We start from the raw sequence: 20,211 nt of genomic DNA, 5'->3' as shown, positions 1-20,211 counted from the left end.
TATTCTCTAAGACTATTCTGAGAAAGGTGATTTAGCTCATGTGCCCTATAATATTACCCCAAATTCTTGTAATCTTGATCCCAGATGGCTCAAAAATCCAACCTTGAGCTAATTAAGATATTCTAGTTGAGTTGCTCTGGTATTGTAATGACCTAAGGATTTCCTTTATAAAATTAACTTTTTAAAAAGGTTGTGTATTTATGTTCTTACAGTTTTATTTTTAATTTGCCTGGTCTGAAGCCCTATAATTATCTCTGAAGAACACACCAGATCTGTTCCTTCCTATGGGATTGGAAGGATCTTCAAGGGAAACATTGCCCTTCTGACCTAACCTTATTTACATATAAGGCTAGAACAGTGAATTAAGATAAACCATCAGTCATTAGGCACAGCCCAAGTGATAGAGAGGTATAGGGATAAATATACAAAGAGAGATCCCTGTAGACATAGATTCAGACTGACAGGTATAGTTGGAGAGAAAGAGAGAGAGTTGAAAATCAACTGAAACATACCAAAGTAAATAAATACAAGATAGAATAAAATAAATTTCAAAAGAGGAGAACACTAATTTGTGCAAAAAGGTAATACATTTCCTTTTAGGTGTACTGATTGTGAATTTCCTAAGAGGTGGAGATGAGTGTGTAGATTGGCTGTTATTAGCATAGAAGTCACAATCAGAACACTGGAAGTAGGTGGGCTTCTCCTGGGGGTGGGGAATGAAAGAAAAAGACATGATCTACAATAATACTGAGGAATTGAAAAGCATAATCAAAGAAGTCCTTCTAAGAGAATTTACTAAAAAGGTGTTTCAAAGAGTCAGATGTTGCAGAGTTCAAGGAAACACTCACAGACAAGAGGCCGTTGGCTGGTAGATCTCTTCAGAGCAGGGTGTATGCCATGCACAGTGGGAAATACATGAGGAAGGCAAGGTCTCAACACACAAAGGACTTCCAACAATAACTGAGAGGGCAAAGCTGCCCCAAAGAGTGGTATTAAAACTCAGAGCTAAAATGCATGATGCCAGCTATGGAAGGTGGGGCGTTCTATGATGGTTCAAGATGCCAGCTGCCAAGGAGCCTTTGACTCCACAAAGAGCAGGAGCAGATGCTGCCCAGATTGCTACAGTAAGGATGGCATTGAGGCTAGAATATTTTTTTAAATACAAATAGCCCTAACATAATGTAAGTGCCCAAGCCAGAAAAGGATGAAGGATGGTTTAGCCCAACACCGCTCTTGCATTCATGAAAGGAAGAGTGAACGGCAGATGTGACCAGAAGACACCAGACTGCAGCTCTGTGGATGAAAGCTACCTGTGCATGAAAGGACATACGGATAATTTGTCTCACCACCTCCTCTCACCTTTTCCTCTCACTGCAGAGCCTTACAGCCAGAGACTCTCTCATCTGCAGACTTGCCAAAGGCTCCTTTACACAAAAAATGGAGACTATCTGTTACCTTTTCTTATTTCTAATTATGGTGTACATAAGCAGTGTTGGATTTGAAGTGTTACTTGGGCATTTAAAAATAATGTTAGTGTTCCTTAGTTCTGTTTGCAGCCCCACAGAACAAGTCATCCAGGAAAGAATAGTGGCTTACGAGTATCAGCAAATAGGGAAATACATTCCAAAGGAAGAAAACGGCAAATAATAATTCATATATCAGGAAAATACCTCAGCCTGTGCAATCCAAACATTCTTTTGTTTATTCATTCATTCAGTAAATATGCATTAAGTGCCAACTTCATGCCTGGCATTGCCCGAAGGGTGGGGCTACCCGTAAGAATAGCGTATGGTCTCTCCCATTTGAGAGATTCACTGCCTGCTGGAGAAGGGAGAAAAAATACCCACCGCTTATTCTCTACCTACTTCCCATCAAGAACCACCCATGGCCCTTTATCTGGTTTCATTTATTTAATACAACCACTCCGAGAGTTAGGTGTCATTATCCTGCTCTCATGTCACAGGAAGTTTAGGTGCAGCAAGACTGAGGAATTGACCAAAGTCACACAGCTAATGTGTGGAATTCGAGCCCAGCTCCCCTGAAAAAGACCACGCTCTTGGCACTGCACTACTCGACCTCCCCGAAATAAGCTGACAGTCGTCAGCTGTCAAAGATTACACAGAGATGTTTATAAATTATAACGACGATATGATTATCATAAAAATAACACCATTTTCAAGGCTTGCCCAGGGCTTTTATCAGCACTGAGCATTTTAGAACCCACACACGCCAGTGGATCAACTCTGAAGGGCAGAGCCTGGGGAATCTCCCCATGATGAGGAGATGTATTTAGAGCTCCTTGCATCTGTGGTGATACTTCTTTAAGGTCCAGGGCCTGCTAAAATAGAGCGTTTGTCTGTCTGTCCATCTATCACACATAGCTATAGCTCTATGATGCAGCATACAGCTGTAAGTACCCATTTCCAACTTTCACACTAGTCAGAGCCACGGATCCTATGTGAAAAGTATCAAGAAAAAGTGACCTAGACGTTTTTATCACCTTTGGAAGGGCTGGTGCTCACTGCACTGGGTGCATGTTTCTCTGCTAAGATGAATTACGTTGCCTAGTATTTACCTGTTCTCTTACCAGTCTCCTTCACTAGACTACAAAGGTTTCCAGGCTGAGGACTCTGTTTCCTTCATCATAATATCTCCAGCTTGTATAGCAATTCACTGTACATAATAGGTCACCATTAAAATGTTTACTAAAGAAAAGAAAAAAAAACTGCAGCTCTGTTCATTCATTGTTGTTGTTAAGTTTATTTGTAAAAGTCTGTGCTAAGTCCTAGGAGAACAGTCAACACAACACCGAATCAGACAAACCCTGGCCCTGGTCTAACCTAGTTAGCATACCCAACTTTTACATATTATTCGTTTAATATATAATAGAAGACTGGGCCTGCCATATCAAACTTGAAATAAATGCTCTGTTTTTATGGTATATAAATTTCCACTCTGATTTCATTTACCGATATAAGGTCCAACATCCCTTAAAAAAAATAAGCTGCAACTCAGAAGTAATCATCAATCAAGTTACAAAATTCATATCCACTTAAATGTGAGACACTGAATACATGCATATACATTTTTATCTCCACTCCCTCCTGGAAACCCACTTACATGTCAGTAAAAGAATACAAAAGTATAATGAACCCATGAGAAAAACAGAACAGCAAAGAGGACATCAAGGATGTCAACAAATATCTGCTACGTGAGAATGACTGGAGGAGTGGGGACAGTTTCAGTAGAACAGAAAAGGCTGGATTCTATGTGCCCATAGAGGCATCCCAGTAAGAAACAAGCTAGCCATTCTTCGGAACTCTGGGAAGACTCAGGAACTAGAGGTATGGCCTGCAGAAGGTACAGGGATGATGTCAAGGGTAACTGAAGGTCAACATAAAGCAGCTAGCTCCTTAGGTCCATCCATCATCATGACTTCTCATCTCCAGAGACAGGTGACCTATTCTCTCAAAAAGTGAACCAAACAGATCAGGACCAGGGACCCAAGGCACAGAAGACAGAGAAACAGGGGCTGTTAACAAAAGTCTGATCACCAAACTCTTCTAGCCGCCTTCTGCCTACCACCCAGAAGGACACAGCCAGGTTTAAAATCCCCAGGAAGATCTTTGGAAAATCCTTCTGTGGAAAAATTAAACGACTTAGGGAAAAGATCTGTAGAATTCAGGGGTACACTAGTAAGATTGTTGGCTTACTGACCATCATTCTGTAGTGAATTCCTCAGTTGGTGAGCCTTACATACCCACACAGAACATTCAGTTGGCATGCGATTCCCTCACAGCCAAGGATCACAAGATTTGAGGGACAACCTCCAGCATGAAAGGCAGAGACAAAACAAGCAAACAGAAAACAAGGAAGTCAGAGGGAAGAAAAACAATGCAGGGATCAGAAGAACAGTTCAGATAAAGTAAGATGAATTTCCACAGAGAGATTAAAAGACACATTGCATTTATAAAATAGCACCAAGGGTAGGTGCTATTAAAAAAAATGGAACAATCTTAGAACATGAAAGACTCCTTGGAAATTAAAAATATGAGCCCTGATATTTTTAAAAATCAATAGAAAGTTTGGGTGATAAAGTAGATGAAATCTTCCAGAAAGTAAAACAAAAAAGATAAAGCAGGCATTTGGGAGAGAATAGATAGGAAAATGGGAGATTAATTCAGAAAGGTCAATAACTGACGAGTAAGAATTCCACAAGAGAAATTAAGGGTGGAGGGGTTGGAGTGGGGAGAAACAAACTAGTGAAGAAACACTATGAGAAAATTTCATAGAACTGAAGGATATGGATCTTTAGATTAAAAGGACCACTTAGTGCCTAACACAACGAGTAAGAAGAGACCCAATCAAGGCATATCATTTTGAAATTTCAGAACTCCAGAGTAAACACAATGTTCACATCAAAATCACGGGGAATCAGAATGACTCTGGACTTTTGAACAGAAACATTGAAAGCTAGAAGATAATGGTGCAACGCCTTTAAATTCAGAGTGAGAATTATTTTTAATCTAGAATTCAAATTTCAGCTAAACTATCAAATAAATGCAAGGGTAGAATAAACATATTTTCAGGCAGGGAAGCTCTTAGTAAGTTTACCTTACATGCACTCTTTCTCAGGAAGGGTGTGCCACCAAAATGAGGGAGTACAGCAAGAAAGGAGAACCAGGAAGGAGGGGCTCCAACAGAGGAAGGAGGCAAAGAGAATCAACAGGATGATAGAGAGTGAAGTCCTGGGAGAACAGTGGCATAGTTGCCCAAAAGAAACTAGTCCAGGTTGGAAAAAGGAAGTCAAGAGCTCCAGAAAGGAGGTCTTCATAGACCCGATAGGCCACATGTTCTGTGTTACTATGTGGAAAGTTTGAAGGAGACTGTTGGAATTTGTGGCAGAACTTGGGGACAGTTATATACAAAGTCAGGCTGATGGAAAAAAAAACAAGGCGATTATTAACTCCAAGAAAAACAAAAAGTTGTATAAGAAAGGAAAGATAATTATAGTGTAGTGTTAACTCAGTAGAGAACATTATTTACACAGTTATAATAATATAAATCCTGAATATTGATTTAACCAAAAAGGGGAACAAGAGGAAGCAGTGTTGTGGGATAGGAGACGTAACTTCTTCCCAACTGTAAATAATGATCTAGTAGAACACATATATTACTTAGAAATATGGAAGTAAATACCAGAAGAAACTGCTAAAATTAATTTAAAGTAGTTGCCTGAAGGGACTGGTGGTAAAGGGGGTGGAGCATGAGAATTACTGTGGGTTTTTTTTTGTCTCTATTTTCAAAAGCCATTTAGTAATATTTGATTCTTAAAATATATATGTTTATTTGTATAAATTTGAAGTTATTTGTAAGTTGTGATAAATCCGGTTCTAAGGAGGCTTATGATCAAAAGTAAAGTAGATACACTTCTGCCCTCAAGGATGATACAATTTAAACACAAAGCTGAGAAAAATCCTACAGACCATTTTCTAATACAGCAAAGCCTGGAAGATTTCAGCACCAATCTGAATGCATTTCCCCCTTCTCCTCTCCAATCTGTAGAAATCGTTAAAATGTGAAAAAGTTGTATAAGCAGATGCTCCCACATTTTCCCAAGATATTTAAGAGATTACATAATTACAAAACTTCACCACAATCTGAGTGCATTTTTACATGATACCACGTTCTAACCAAAGCAGGGAAACCAACTGATGTTGGGAGAATTTGTAGTCTTTATCTGAATATAAATTCAGAGAAAGCACCATAGAGGGGTGAAGATTTGAGCCAAATCTTCAGGGATGATGGATGTGCAATTTGATGGACAGAGGGACAGTTCCACTCCCGATTCACAGAGAACAGCTTGGAAAGGAGGAAAGTTGTAGGTCAAATTGAGAGTCAGAATGGCCCTAGGGGTTCTCAGAAACCTGCAAGGTTTGGGGAAATAAGAGACTCAAAAGAGTCCCAGAGAAGGTAACCTGCTAATTCATTCCCAAACTGTAATTTCTTCATCACAGCAGAAATCCCTGGTAGACTAAAAGACTTATCTCCTCAAGCAGCATCTCTATGACCAGGCAATGGCCAGCCTGCTCACAACAGTAATAATGTGTTGATGACTTTGATAAGGGAGGATACGTGTCATTATCACCTCTTCATTACCTTTCCAGCAATGGGCAGGCAGCTGTAGAACACGCGAATCAAGGAGCCCGGGGCGGAAGTGTCCCTTAAAGTGGTCTCTGTGATTGTTAATTCTGTATTATTCTGCCTCCATTAATTATCTTCTTTCTTTAAAGGTTACCTGCTATTAGTCAAGAAGCAAAGTACAGGCTTGTGGTTGACTTGGTTCCAATTACAAACACGGTGTTTATCTATGGGAAGATCATTTCCTTTGGGCTTACGGCTTCGAATTTAGGTCCCTTGTTGATTTCCCTTCCCAGTTGCACATTTCACAGGGCACAGTTCTACACATTTACTTGGCAAACCAAGAACCAGGAGGCACCTTGTAAGGCTATGATCCCTTAAGAAGAAGGCAAGTTTCAGTTTTTATTTGCCACAGCGCCTAGCACAATATAGATGGGGTGTGTGGAAACCCCAAAACTTCAGTCCTGAGGTGTCTTGTTCCCCCCAAACTCTGCCCGGTGGCCGGCCAAGGAATGAGTGAGTGTTGTGCCATAAATCCATACCGTTTTCCTTTCTCTCCACACAAAAGGCAGTCATCAACTTCAGGTTTTCTTTGCAAGCCGCTCTCTGGGAGTTCAAGGTTACCTGAACACAGTTCCCATGATCACTTTGGGATTCCTCTCCTCTTATTACCTAGTCCTCGATGGGATCAGCTGTGTAACATGCCAGCCCACTCCCTGTTCATCTTTCACTGTTATCAGTTATAATATTTAATGCTCCTGAGACAACTCATTTCTCTACAGGTAGGCAAAATCATTGCCTGAGAGAGAGAGACAGAGGCAGAGAGACACACAGAGAGAGAGAAAGAGACAGGAAGGAAGCAAGGGAGGGAGGGAAAGAAAGAAACTGGGCTGGAATACATTCAATTGGAAAAAATTACAAATGCTGGTTCCGAAAGTTTGTCTTGCCTTGTTTTTATTTTTATAGATTTTATTCTACTTTCTGTTTCCAGCCTGGACTAGGAGCAAAGGAGTTACTGAAGTCCTTTATAGTCATGAACTCCCAATAATCTAAGATTATCCCTCAAATCTGAAGTTAGCATAAAACCACAAATGATGAACAGGCAGCTGACATGAAGGCAGACTCCATTATTTGGATGGAACAAAAAGAGATTAGCAAAAGTAAAGTCTGGATTAACAGGCATCCTCATTTTTCTACAGTCACTCTGCATTGTGTGTCTAATTTCTAAACATTAAGTGGGGCATTCGAATTTTGTTAAAATAAAATAAACTGCAGGCAAGTGCAATGCACTGGGCCAGCTGACATCTGCTCCTTGCACACAAGCGGACCCAGAGCAGCCGCCCAGCCCCCGGGCCTCTGTGATCTCCAGCTGCCGCTGTCAGGCACCGCCCTTATCTCACCGGACTGGGCAAGGGCAGCGGCTGTGACCTCAGAACAGATAAAGGTAAGGGGCGAAGGGAGAAGCGCGCGAGAGAAGCCAGACGCTCCTTTCTTTTCCTCCCCACCTGCAACAGCCTCCTCACTTCACCTCGTGCCCACCCCCAGCTCCACTTTCCAAAAGCCCTCGAAGCTTCTTTTCCTCCATTCTGGCAGCCAGTCCTCAGTGGTACCCTGAAGCTGGGGTTTTACTAGAACAGAAGAGCACGGGTGCCTGTCTGTATCCATGAGTTCTGCATCCCAGGACTCACCCATCCTTGGATGGAAAATATTCAACATAAAAAGTTCCAGAAAGTTCAAAAAAAGCAAAACTTGAGTTTGCCATGTGCTAAAAGTGATTTGCATTGTATTTACAACTGATTACATTGTATTTGGCTTTATAAATAATCTAGAGATATTTAAAGTCTAAGAGAAGATGTAAGCTATGCACAAATGCTACATACACCATTTTACATAAGGGACTGGAGCCCCTTTGAATTTTGGTATCAATCCAATCCGCTGTGGATCCCGAGGGACACCTGTAATTTTGACTCTAAACGATGGTATTGGGGAATAACCTGCTGTTAGCTTTTATTACCTAATGAATCTATCTCCTTTCCTGGTTGAAATCAAAGACAAAAGTGGGGCAGGGGAAGGCAGGAGCCCCAAACTTCTGTGTGTTTGCTGTAAAGATGGCAAAACAAGAAAACTCTGAGATCAAGGAAGAAAGGAACCCTGGTTTCTAAAAGCCACGCAAGAGAAAACTGGACGTGTGATAGCAGACCAGTGGGGTGGAGGAGAAAGGGCGCTGCCTAGGAGCTGAAAAGGGCCCCAGGAGTGTGTGCGTGAGTTGGCAGCAGGGGGTGAGCGAGGGCGAGGGGGCTGGGGTTTATGACAGACGGCGCCCAACAGCTCTCTGCTTAATCCCCACTTCGCCCCTCGCACACGTCCACACGGGATGCTCTGTGCCCTTGGCTTGGCCCACCCGCTGGAAACTACCAAGAGCAGGTGTCTTGAATTTTCTATGACAGCTTCTATTTTAAATGTCAGGTCTACTGGCCCTGTGGACAGTAGCAGCAACAGCTAGAGTGCTGGGCGCTGGCACTAGAGAGCCCAGTCTTGAATCCCGGCTCTGCCATGCCATGTACTCACTGGATGACTTTCCACAACCTTCTAAATCTCAGTTTCTCATTAATAAATTGGCCGGAATAGTACATTGGGCTGTAGTGAGACTTCAAAGTGATAATATGATAAATAGCTTAAAATAGCATCTATCTCTGCTAATGTCTACTAGTGTCTAACCTGTATCTAGTAGCAACAGTAAGGCCTCACTAACACTAAACTTAGTTTACTCATACTGGTCGTTACTACACAAGTAGATACTTTACACTCATTCTTTCTAATCCTTACAACAAGCCAGGAGGGGATAAAATGTCTTAGAAATTGTAGAAATTGGTGACAAAGCAGTATCTCCTAGATTGCCTCTCCTAGCAAGAAAACGGTACAAAAATCCATGGTCACATTATCCCCAATTTTTTTAATAAGAAAATGTGGCTCTGGTACACAGAGCTCTCCTCCTCTTCTCCCACGTTCTCCCGGCTCCTTCTTGAAACTTTGGTCCCAGGCTGCCATGAAAGAGGCTTGTGGCTACTTAGTCCACTGTCTTTTAAATGGGGGGAGGGGGAGGATAAGGAGAGCGTGTCCCCTTCCCTAGGTAATGGGAGGATGGGGGGAGGGCACCATGGTCCCAACGTGCAAAGTTGGAGCTCTATTGTTTTCTGAAAAAAATCCATTTACATACGGCTAAATTCTATAGTATTAATATCCTGTGCTGAACTTCATGTCCCTAGTGGCTATGATAGAATTTTCAGTGCTGGCCCAAGGACATACTACACAGAACTGTGTCTGAATTAGAAAAAGATGTTCTAGAGTTTCAAAGAATATTCCTAGCAGTGGGCTGTTGAGACGCCACTGGTACATAATTTGCACACTTCCTGTATGAGTTTAAGTCAACCTCAGCCACTCTCCTGCTAGGAATCTGAGGAGGTCTTCACAGCTGAATCAATGTGAGCTAAGCCTTAGTGACGACCTGCTCTGACCTGACAGGCCTGCAGAGCTGAGACCCTCAGGGAGGCAGGTGTGCTCTCGTCAATTTTAAACCTTCTTCTAAGCACAATTCTTTTCACACTGTATCGTGTTCATTATTTTGTCTTTCCCCAGAGCCTTGCCAGGTCTACCTCCTAGTAGGTGCCCAAGGGTCTCTTTTGAATGAAGAAATTAATACAAGTTAAAGGTGGAGAGATTTCAACTCAGCATCAATGTGGAAGCAATGGAAAGAGGGAGGGAGGAAGGAAAAAAAGAAAGAAAGGAAAGACTAGAGGACAGGAGGGAGGGAGGGAGGGTCAAAGGACTGCGGAAGTAGGTATTGCTCTAATACAGCAGGGTTTATTTGCCTATCTATTAGCTGGATGTCAAAGTCCCGACTCTAAGATGCTATGAATTACTGAACATCTGTTATGGACTTAGCACTCTGATAGTTACTAGAGGAAGTGGAAAGTGAGGAGTTCAGCAAATAGACATGAATCGCAAAAGTTATCCGAAGGAGCTAACAATTGAATTGGAGGAACTAAAATTCACACATGAAATAATCAAAGGACAATATGTCCCAGTAGATAACTAGGTTCTAAACTACTTGTTACAGACGAAAGGTCAGAAGGGAGGAACTGTAGTGTGAGCTGGAGGAATCAGGGAAGACTTCTATGAGATCGGAGGCCTGGGCCGCCCCCCTGGACGGATAACAGGGAAGAACAGCAATCTCTATAAAGACAGAGGCAGAGATGAGCGTGTTTCATGGATCCCTGGGACCAGCTTGGCTAGGGAGAGGAGCTGGCAGGGCGGGGCCAAATTACTGGTGGCCTTGGAAGTCAGCCTAAGGCAGCATTTTTACACAGGATGTGGTAGCAAACAGAAGCAGCCCGGAGGAGGTTTCCGGCAGGACTCACTTCCCAGTCTTTCTTTCTCTTCCCAAAGGATGAGGGTGGCTAGCACTGGCTAGACTCACCCTAAGGGTAAGGGATTTCCGAGGACGTGGCAGATGAAAGCAGTGGTGGCAGCACCAGGCGTCTCATTCTGCTTCCCAGATGGTGATAAATCTAGGCTAGGAAGTGTCACTATTTTCCCAAATTCTGTGACTTCACAGAAGCTGCAGGAAATGGGGTGGAGATGGGGATAAAGAGCTTTTCTCTGCTGCCTCAGAGGGTGGTATTTTACAAGAGGCATATGGTGCTGGCTTCGGTCTGAGATGGTTTCCACGTGTGTGCCTCCTCTCATGAGCTGTAAGACCAATCCGAGAAGTACCCTCTTGGCAAAGCAGCCCCGTGCTGGGTGACACTACCTTCCATTTTTCTAGATCATCGAGATTTTACACAGACAGGTAAGTAGGTGTTTTTCCTTTGTCTCTGGAGACAGATCCTATGCACTTACTTGATGGAGTCTATGATAGTGGCTATCCATGAAAATAAATTCACCACAAAATTTGAGCTATCTTTAAAACACCCTGTTATCTCAGAATAATAACTGTTTGGAGCCATTGCGATATTCATAAAGCATCAGAGCTTTAACAAAATGAAAACATGCCACAAAAGAAATACCCTTCAAATTTTATGCAAATTTATCAATTTGAATAAAATAAACATTAATTAGGTTTACATATGCAGATTACTTCTAACTAGCCTTGTTTTCATACTTAGTTATTAACCACAGTTTTCTTTTATGTCTCATTGAAATTAGCCCTATCATTTAGAAAATATCAATAGAAGAATGTTTTAGATGCTTTAAATTTTAATGCATTAAATATGAAATATTACCTAAATAAGAAAAAAAGACATATATTTAAAATATACTATCAAACAATGAGAAATAATTTTCTGGAACTAATTTTGTGTTAATTTGGGATTTCACCTGTGATCAGAGAAACCGTATTTGTGCCTTCCTCTCTTATATCTGTGGTCCTACGTCTTTGTAGCTCCATCAGACTGAGTCTTAAGGTGAATTCTTAGGAGAACAGTAAAAAGAATCTTCTACCAATGAATAAGGCAGCAATAAAATGTTTGGGAGGAAATACTGAGAAGCAAGTCTGATCTTTTGTTTTATATACCTGTGAATAATCATAACAATTTAAATCACCTTCTGCAGCCTTTCAAATGTATTTGAAAATACATTTCAAATCACATTTTCAAAAAACATAAAGTAAGGGTCATTGCTTACAAAATCCATCTGGCAGGTAGAGAAACTGATTGCAAGAATAAATGACATATTTAAAGACAGACTGTCAGTAACAAAATCAAACCTAGCTGCCTTCCACTTTTAGCTCAAAGTACTTCTCATTAACCCTCATTTATATCCAGAACGTTACACCCACTACTGGACAAGTTATTTAGCCCAGAGAAGGGCTCACAAGAGAAAAACAAAGGATCTTAGGATACAGCTCCCTACCGCATACCCCTCTTTTAGTTCATACAGGAAATTAATCCACTGGTTCCTAAACATGGTTGATCATCAAAATCATCCACGAAGTTTAAAAACATGCAAAGATCAGGACCTCCCACGGAGCTAAAGAAATATAATCTCTAGAGGTGGAGTTCCTTGTGACAATCTTTTTCGAGAAGAATAACATTATGTTACTAATTAACTGCTTGACACACTTCCATATTGCTTTTTATTTCCTGTTTGGAAATGGCCTGATTCTCATAATCCTCTTTGTCTATTTTTTTGTCATTTCCATTTTCTCTATTTTTTCTCCCTTTAGTCTTTTTAAACATCTCCCCCGCACCCCCCCTGCCCCCGCCGCCTTGGAAAGGACCTTGATGATCTTGAAGATGTGGAAAGGAGATGGTGTTAGGAAGTTTTAAGAACACTGTTTTAGAACGGAAGGATGAAAGGGAAGCCATTTGTTTGGGGGTGTCTTACTCATCACTTCAGCGGCATTTCTGGAGATGGCTCTCGGGTGCGAAGATTCACGGATGGAGCAACACAAAGGAAAATAACGTACAAAGAAGAGGAGATCATTCTTACCAAGGAAGAAACAGACCCAGCGCCACTAGCTCAAATTCAGATGTTACTCTGTGACCTGTTTCAGTTCTCTAAATGGTAGTCTTAAATGAAAAAAAAAAAAAAAAAAAAAAAAAAAAGGCTCTTTACGGGAAGAACAACTATCACTGAGGTTTCTTTTACCCTCTTTGTTGTACACAGTTCTACTGACCAGTGTTAGAGTAGGATTCATCCAAAAATGTAATACAATGAAACCAAACAACAAAATGACAAATTTGCTATCCCCCAGAATGCTTCGTAGGGAATTTTAATTAATCCAACATTGTGATAATTAGTAATAAGGATGTTTACCATTTCATATAATGTATTCTGAACATAATTTTAAAATTTATTTCTTATTGAGGTAACACTGGTTTATAACATGATGTAAGTTTCATGTGCACATTATACTTCTACTTTCCTGTACACTACAGTGTGCTCACTGACCCCAATTCAGTTTCCATCCATCTCCATTCAGCTGATCCCTCACTGGGCAATTCTTTAGGTGAAAATGTACCCACACAAAATTGGCATAAAGTGACTAAGCAGAAGCGTCTGTGTTCCATCAGCCCTTTCCACCAGCACAGCAAGCAGTGGGCCACAGGTGACAGAGAGAAGGCATCTCGCACGGGTACGTGTGTGTCGTCATACTCATTCAACAGTGGGCACTGCTTTTGTGGCAGGCACTGTGCTAGGCAATGGATTTCCAGCAGTGAGCCTGAAAAGTTATGGTCCCTGCCTTTCTAGAACCTAAATTCTAGCTACGGAGTCAGAGAACCATGGCATTCAAACCGTCAACCAGCCAAATGGGCAGCGTTTTGTAGGAGGAAGTGGGGAAAAAAGCAAAGCCACTGACTTAGTCTGCTCAGGCTGCTAGCACAGAACACCACACGCTGGGTGGCTTAACCCACGTTTACTTCTCACAGCTCTGGAGGCTGAAGTCCAAGATTAAAGCGTTGGCAAAACTAGTGTCTGGTGGGGCCCTCTTCCTGGCTTGCAAAGAGCAGGCTTCCTGCTGTATCCTCAAGTGGCCCCACGAGAAAGCGCTAGTCTCTTCTTAAAAGGACTCTAATCCCAGCCTGGAAGGCTCCACCCTCATGACCTCAGCTAAACACAGTTCTCTCCCGAACTCGTCCTTCTCACACCATCCATCAGAGTCAGGTTTCAACACCTAAGTTTTGCAGGGACAAACACAAAGTCCTTAACAGCCAACTGGACCTGTGCTGTCCAGCAAGACAGCCACCAGCCACATGTAGCCACTGAGCCCTCGAAAGGAGGCTCATCCAAATGGAGATGTGCTGTAAGTGTAAAATGTACACTAGATTTTGAAGATTTAGTAAGAAAAAAAAAAAAACTATGGAAAATACCTGATGAATAATTTCTTAATACTGTTACATCTTAAAATGATAGTATTTTGGACATATCAGGTTAAATTAAAAAAAATTACAATTTATTTTGCTAGTTTCTTTTACATTTTCTCTAATGTAGCTATTAGAGAACTTCAAGTTACGTCTGAGGCTCACACTCACATCCTGCATTATATTTCTGTAGGACAGTTGCGGGGGGCGGGGGGGGGGTAAGTCCCAGCCTGGTGCTTCTCAACTGGGGGCAATTTTGGCCCCCAAGGGACATCTGGCAATGTCTGGAGACATCTTTTATTTGTCACAACTGGAGAGAGTAGATGCCACTGACATCTAGTTGGTAGAGGCCCCCTGGGAAGCTGCTAAATATTTAACAATGCATAGGACAGTCTTCCCCCCTAATGACAGAGAATTACCCACCCAAAATGTCAATAGTGCCAAGGTTGAGAAACTCTGATCTAGAGAAATCAATTCATAAAGTATAAGGAAAGCTTAAAGTGAACCAGTGACAAATGTACAAATCTGTGTCTGTATAATGGACTTCATATGACATAGTAATCCATAACTAATAGATTTCCATTTGCAATATAAAAGGCCCGAGGCCAGAAGCACCCCATTCCTGTGGCACTGGGGCAAGGGAGCAGCCCACTCCTTCAGACCCTGGTTGTCACATGTCACCACCATGCTCGTGAGGAAAAGCCCTGAATACATGGCTTGAAGTTTAAAGCACATACTTAACGGGCATGAATATCCACAACCAATATTCGCAACAGATCTCCTTAGGTCCCATGTCAAACAACTTACTGCTTATGATTCAGACCAGTTGGGACCTTCCAGAGTAAGGATTTTAGAGCGCAAGATGAGCAAAGTACGGTAAATGGTTCATCTCAGCAAAATTTACTTCGGCCTGAATGTGCCACGTGTTTCAGAAAAGTCAAGAAATTGGCTGAAATCAATCTTAACTCTGAAACATTCTGGAAATTGCTTTTCTTTTGAAGGTGTGTCTGATTTCAACTGATTTACTTGCCATCTGTTTTTTTTCCCCCCTTAGTCCCAGGCAATAGAGAGGTCTAATTATTCCAGCTTTCTGATTGTTTGGACTTCAGCAAGGAAGTGTAACCGAACTTGGATGGGATGCACGGCCTATCTGAAGTTTTAGGATCAAAGGGTTTGGGGACTTTGGCTAAATATTTGGAACCCCTACTTCTCTATTTCCATCCTGATGCAAGAGAGAAGCCCAGTGCTTATCACTGAAGCTCTTCACAAATCAGCAGGAAAATCAGTCTCCTCCCTTCGACCCCAGAGATGGAAACCCAACTCCTCTCCTGCGCTCCATGTGTCTCCTCTGAAAGCTGGACTTCTCTGACCCTCCAGATCCACAGGCCCTGCCCTCCTTAACCTCTCCTTCTCAAAACGCAAATATTGCTTTGCGATTTTACTTAAATAAAGTTTCCTCATCCACGCATCAGCATTTTCCTTTCCAGGCTGCCTCAGATTATTTCTTAAACAGGCAGAAAGTGGCATGCCCCTATATTCACAGTCTTCAAAATTTAAGCAAAAATCAGGCTCTACTTGAAAGCAAAAACACATTGGTTAGTGATCTGGTGAAAGAAAACTATCTTGTTATAGAAACCACTTGAGGAAGACCAGGACTGGTCTGCAAATACGGTGCTGTATCATTAAGCCGCAGGAAGAAGAAAGGGAAACCACGTTACTTTACTTAACTTTCATCCCTCATGTAAGCTCCCAGGCACTCCCCCTTAGCCAGATTCATCATCTGCGTCTAATGCATCATAATTTTCTGGAGTAAGACAGGCAACAATAAAAATACACATAACTAATTTATATTCTAGGTGACGTATGACTAGGTTGAACAGCAGGGAGAAAAGCACACTGAGTTGCAGTATGTCACAAATACTCCAGTTTTCTCCTGGATAAGTGCTAGAAAAGTATTTTCCCACCCTTCTGAGTTTAGGCACAGCCATGTGAAATGGCTTAAACATAGGAGCAGAAGTGATGAGTGTCACGTGTGGTCAGCTCTGAGAGGAAGTGATCATGGTACCAGGTATTGGCCTGGATCTTCGAGTGAACTAGGTAACCAGCATCCTTCTGAAGACCTAACTGTGCCTGTGATGTTAGGTCACAGAGATCCGGGCTTTTTCATGACTACAGCCTCTATCTTGGTGGTCTATCCCGACTAGTAACCACATCACTTAATACCTAGGATCTCATTTTTACCTCCTATGTCTTTTCAAAATATTGCTGATCTCGTCCCAGCCTAACAGGGGAGAGAAAATTTAATAAATACACTTGAAAATAATAGTTAGCAAGAGAAAAATACATTTGAAGCCCAGAGAGGATGGTATGAGCAAAGAAGAGAGTGCCTGTCTGACGAGAACCATTTCTCCTGCCGTTGTGTGTGTTCTGTTTTCATAGTGCCACTTCTCTCTGTTAAATACGGTGATCTGCTCCATGTCAACTCAACAGTGTTACCACAGAATGATTTTTAATGACCATTTCTGCCATGCCCTGATTTTTGGCTGCAGCCAGTTTTCCATTATTTTTTGATGTTTGTGGTCCTATTTGACTCTGCTAGAATGGGGACTACCAACTCGAAGAACACCTGCAGTGTCTGAGGCCCTGCATCCAACTTTTCCATGTGCTTCTCCCCCAGTGCTCCCACTGTGCACTAGCCACAAGTATGCAAGCACGAGGACTGAATACTCATCCAAAGGCAAAGCCGGGCTGGCTGCGGCTTAGCGTCTTAGGAAATTCCTCCAGCTGCCAGGGCATGTGTGGAACACATGACAACTGCTGGCGGTGACAGACGTTCTCCACCAGCTGACTATCAATAACTTGGAGGCTTAGTTATTTTTCTTTTTTTGTTTCCACTTAATTTACATTTTTTTCAAAATTAAATGTGTACATATTTTTTTTAAAAAATCAAACAGTTCTACAAAGCCTGTAATGAAAAACTCTATCCCTCCTGACCCCTGATTTACACTGTCAAATCCCTTCACTGTTTTGTCCCCTTGTTTCTAAATAACCTCATCTGTTGTGCTGCTTGCGTTTTCAGATTTAGGTAGCTGTACTGATTTCCCATTATAGAACGCAAAAACCTAGCTTGATTGCATTAACATCCTCCCGTAGACACGCATGTACATGTACGCACAGTATCAATTAAGTTTTGCTTGTAACAAATCATCCTGAAATGTATTGGCTTAAACCACCCATTTATGTATTCACGATTCTGTGGACCAGCAATCTGAACTGGACTGGACTGGACAATCCTGGTCTTGGCTGAGCTCAAGGTCAGCTGTGGTCAGTTGCTAGGGTGGATGGGGGCGGGTTGGCCCCAGTGGCCTCAGCTGGGGGTGGCTCTTCCACACTCCGTATGGCAGGTGAGGCGGGGCTTGTTCACACAGAGGATGGGCAGGGTTCCAAAGGTCTCAGCACATGAAACTTGCTGAGGCCTAGGCTCTCTGGCACTCCCATTGCATTCGCTCACAAGGCCAGCTGGATTTGAGTAGAGGACGAATAGCCTGCACCTCTTGGTGGGACATGCGGTAAAGTCACATGGTGAAGGATGCAGGGAGAAGAGAACTGTGGCCATTTTTGCAATCTGCCTACCAGACACCAGGAGCTCCTACATGGCACCTGCACATCCACTACGCCACAATTCCCCTCATACAGACACAGCACATCACCAATCAGAGTTGAGTATTTAGTATTGACTCTATTATAATGACGGGCATTTATTTATAACTAGATCTCATAGTGAACTAGAATTATATTTTCTTTCTCATATAGGGATTGGTGCTCTGATCCTCGGAGTAAATAACTGTTTTGAGCTGTTTGCTTAAGTTTATCTACGTACTTGGTAATCCGGCTCCCAACTCTGCAATAAGCATACATTTCCTGAGAACAGGTACAGCAGATGAACGGTCAGTTTCTTCCCCCACCCGCTTGGAGTCACCCCTCTGGACCTCTCTAACCTTCTGTTCCCACCTGGACTGGGTCTTCCGTGGGCCTGTCGCAGAGTAACCACTCTGAGGTCCCCTTGGCTACTTTCTTCTGTAGAATGCCGTTTCTTGTCCGCTAGCATCTTCTGAGTTTTCTCCTTATCTTGGAGGAAATTCTCTGGTGGACTCCTGAAAAGTGGTTCATGGGCGACAGCTTTTTGAGACTCTGAATGTCCGAAATGCTAGCCCACTTGCAGACTTGTTTAACAGTGAAGGTGGGAATTATTTTCTTTGGAATTGTGAAGGCATTGCTTTTCTACCTTCCAAAGTTATTTTTAAGACCTCTGAGACCATTCTGATGCCTGTTCCTTTGTCCATAATCAGGCTTTCTTTAGAATTTTTCAGTCATCTCTACTACTGAACTTCTTGGGGGAAAGAAAAGACAATGATGTGTCTCGACAGGGGTCTTCTGTCGTTCACGTTGTGGGTGCGCCGACTCCATCTAGTAACTTTTCTGCTTTATTCTAGGGCTCCTGCTGGGTATCCTTTATGGCTACTCTAACTTTTTAAATCTTACTTTCCTCTTATTTTAGACACTTTTCATCTGTTTTACTGTGACAAAGGTTTTTGTTATTGGTGGTGGTGGTGGTGGTGGTGATGTTTTAGCTGCTTGGTTAGTAAGTTTATTGTCTTTATCGGAAAAACCTTCATAGAAGATGGTGGTTTGGTTTGTCTCTCACTCCTGACTTGCCTTCTTCTGAGCTACCTGACCTTTCTTCTGAGCCAGAGACACTGGAAGACTTGCACCTCTTCTTTGCAACCTCTTTCTTAGGCTTCTTCTGACAGACTGGGTTGTGTCATACAGTAGTATATAGCGTTCATCTCCTCCGTCATGACTGGAGTTGTTTTTCTTTATGTATTGGGAGCATCCCCATCCTCTTCTAGAAGATCACTTTTAAAGACCCTGGTGATCTCCATCTCTTCTATAATCATCTGCGACGTTCTGACCCATGATGTGCTTCCGAGGTACTTCTGCATTGAATGCCCTGCTTCCTGAGTCATAACCAGGGACTCATGTGGTACTGTGAGGGACTGGTAAGCCTCCATCCACAATTCCCAGCATCCTTACTGACATGTGTTTTACATTCTCTTGCTGTCATCTTAGCGGGACTTTCAGCAGGACTGGAGGGATAGTCATGTTTTGTTTTGTTTTTAGTTTCTACCTGCCATATTTAGCTAGAAGTCCCTATGGTTTGGTTTTTAGGAGCACTGCATAATTGTGAAACCAACTGTATTCTCTGTGTCCCATCTGACAATCAGTTTCTAGTAGATTGCACTAAATATCAGTGACAAGAGTTCAGAAATTTTTGTATTCCCTGGGAAGGAGGTAAAAAAGGAAGTGAAGGTAGCAATTACTAAGTGGCCACCTCAAAACAGTAATGTCAAAACAGCCTTCTTTGCCTGGTCCAGAACAGGTGCTCAACAGGGCATTTGTATGAATTACATGATGCCTGAAATGTACTGCAAGAATTGTGCAGGTCCAAGCTTTCATCTATCTCTGAGCACAGGCCCTGGCGTACACAGTTGTTACTGAATAAATACTGATGAATTCATTCGTTGGGTTTTTTTTTTTTTTTTTTGAGTTGAAGCTAGTCTGAAATTAAAAGTGAAAAGTACTACATCCTAATAAATTTCAGAGAAGGCAAAATACTGAATTCCCTGGAATGCGTCAAATAGAACTTTGATATTTTATAGACTAGCGATACTGTCGGCAGTAAATCAGATAAATTATGAAGAGAGGACGTGGATTTTATCACCTCCCAGTTATGTGATGTTAACATGTCATTCTCTCTCCTCCTTCCCCCAGAGCCTGCTGTTTCATTCATTGTTTTACTTCTTGCTAATAACATCCGCCTGAGGGCTGAAAGCTTGGCCAGCCGCTATTTTGCCAATGCAAGTGGATGGGGTGGAAACATCGCCCACTTAGAGGTAGACTGGTGGCTACCATCTCAGTCTCTTTCTCTTAGACTCCGGCTCTTTTCACAAGTATTTGGTCCCCCTTTTGGATGCCTGCGGTTTGCTGCATGTAAATATCTGTCAGAGAAGCCAGCCCTGGGTTACCAGAGGCCTTGCGGCATCTAGCAGTTTGCTCAGACCAACGGCCAACACGGTTACTTGGCAGGCTCCAAATGAGGACGTTGGCTGCTCTCAGAAGGCTTCTCCCAGCCCTGGGCTAATGCCGC

At 42.3% G+C, this 20,211-nt stretch overlaps 1 protein-coding gene and 1 long non-coding RNA gene across 3 annotated transcripts in view; one reads left to right on the top strand and one right to left on the bottom strand.

Annotated features, from left to right (window-relative positions):
• The window catches only part of CDKAL1 (CDKAL1 threonylcarbamoyladenosine tRNA methylthiotransferase), a 721,370-nt gene that overhangs the window by 29,761 nt on the left and 671,398 nt on the right, over positions 1 to 20,211 (bottom strand). The gene's annotated exons all lie outside the window — the stretch shown is intronic.
• The window catches only part of LOC123614053 (uncharacterized), a 38,330-nt gene continuing 19,841 nt past the window's right edge, over positions 1,723 to 20,211 (top strand). For both annotated transcript variants that reach the window (XR_012500988.1, XR_006721514.2), the window contains exon 1: positions 1,723 to 19,957. This is a non-coding gene — a long non-coding RNA (uncharacterized LOC123614053). The remainder of the gene's footprint in view (positions 19,958 to 20,211) is intronic.

This window comes from Camelus bactrianus, chromosome 20 (assembly GCF_048773025.1).
Source record: "Camelus bactrianus isolate YW-2024 breed Bactrian camel chromosome 20, ASM4877302v1, whole genome shotgun sequence".
NCBI lineage: Eukaryota > Metazoa > Chordata > Mammalia > Artiodactyla > Camelidae > Camelus > Camelus bactrianus.
Note: the sequence above shows the minus strand (reverse complement) of the source record. Positions and strands in the feature narration are given on the sequence as shown.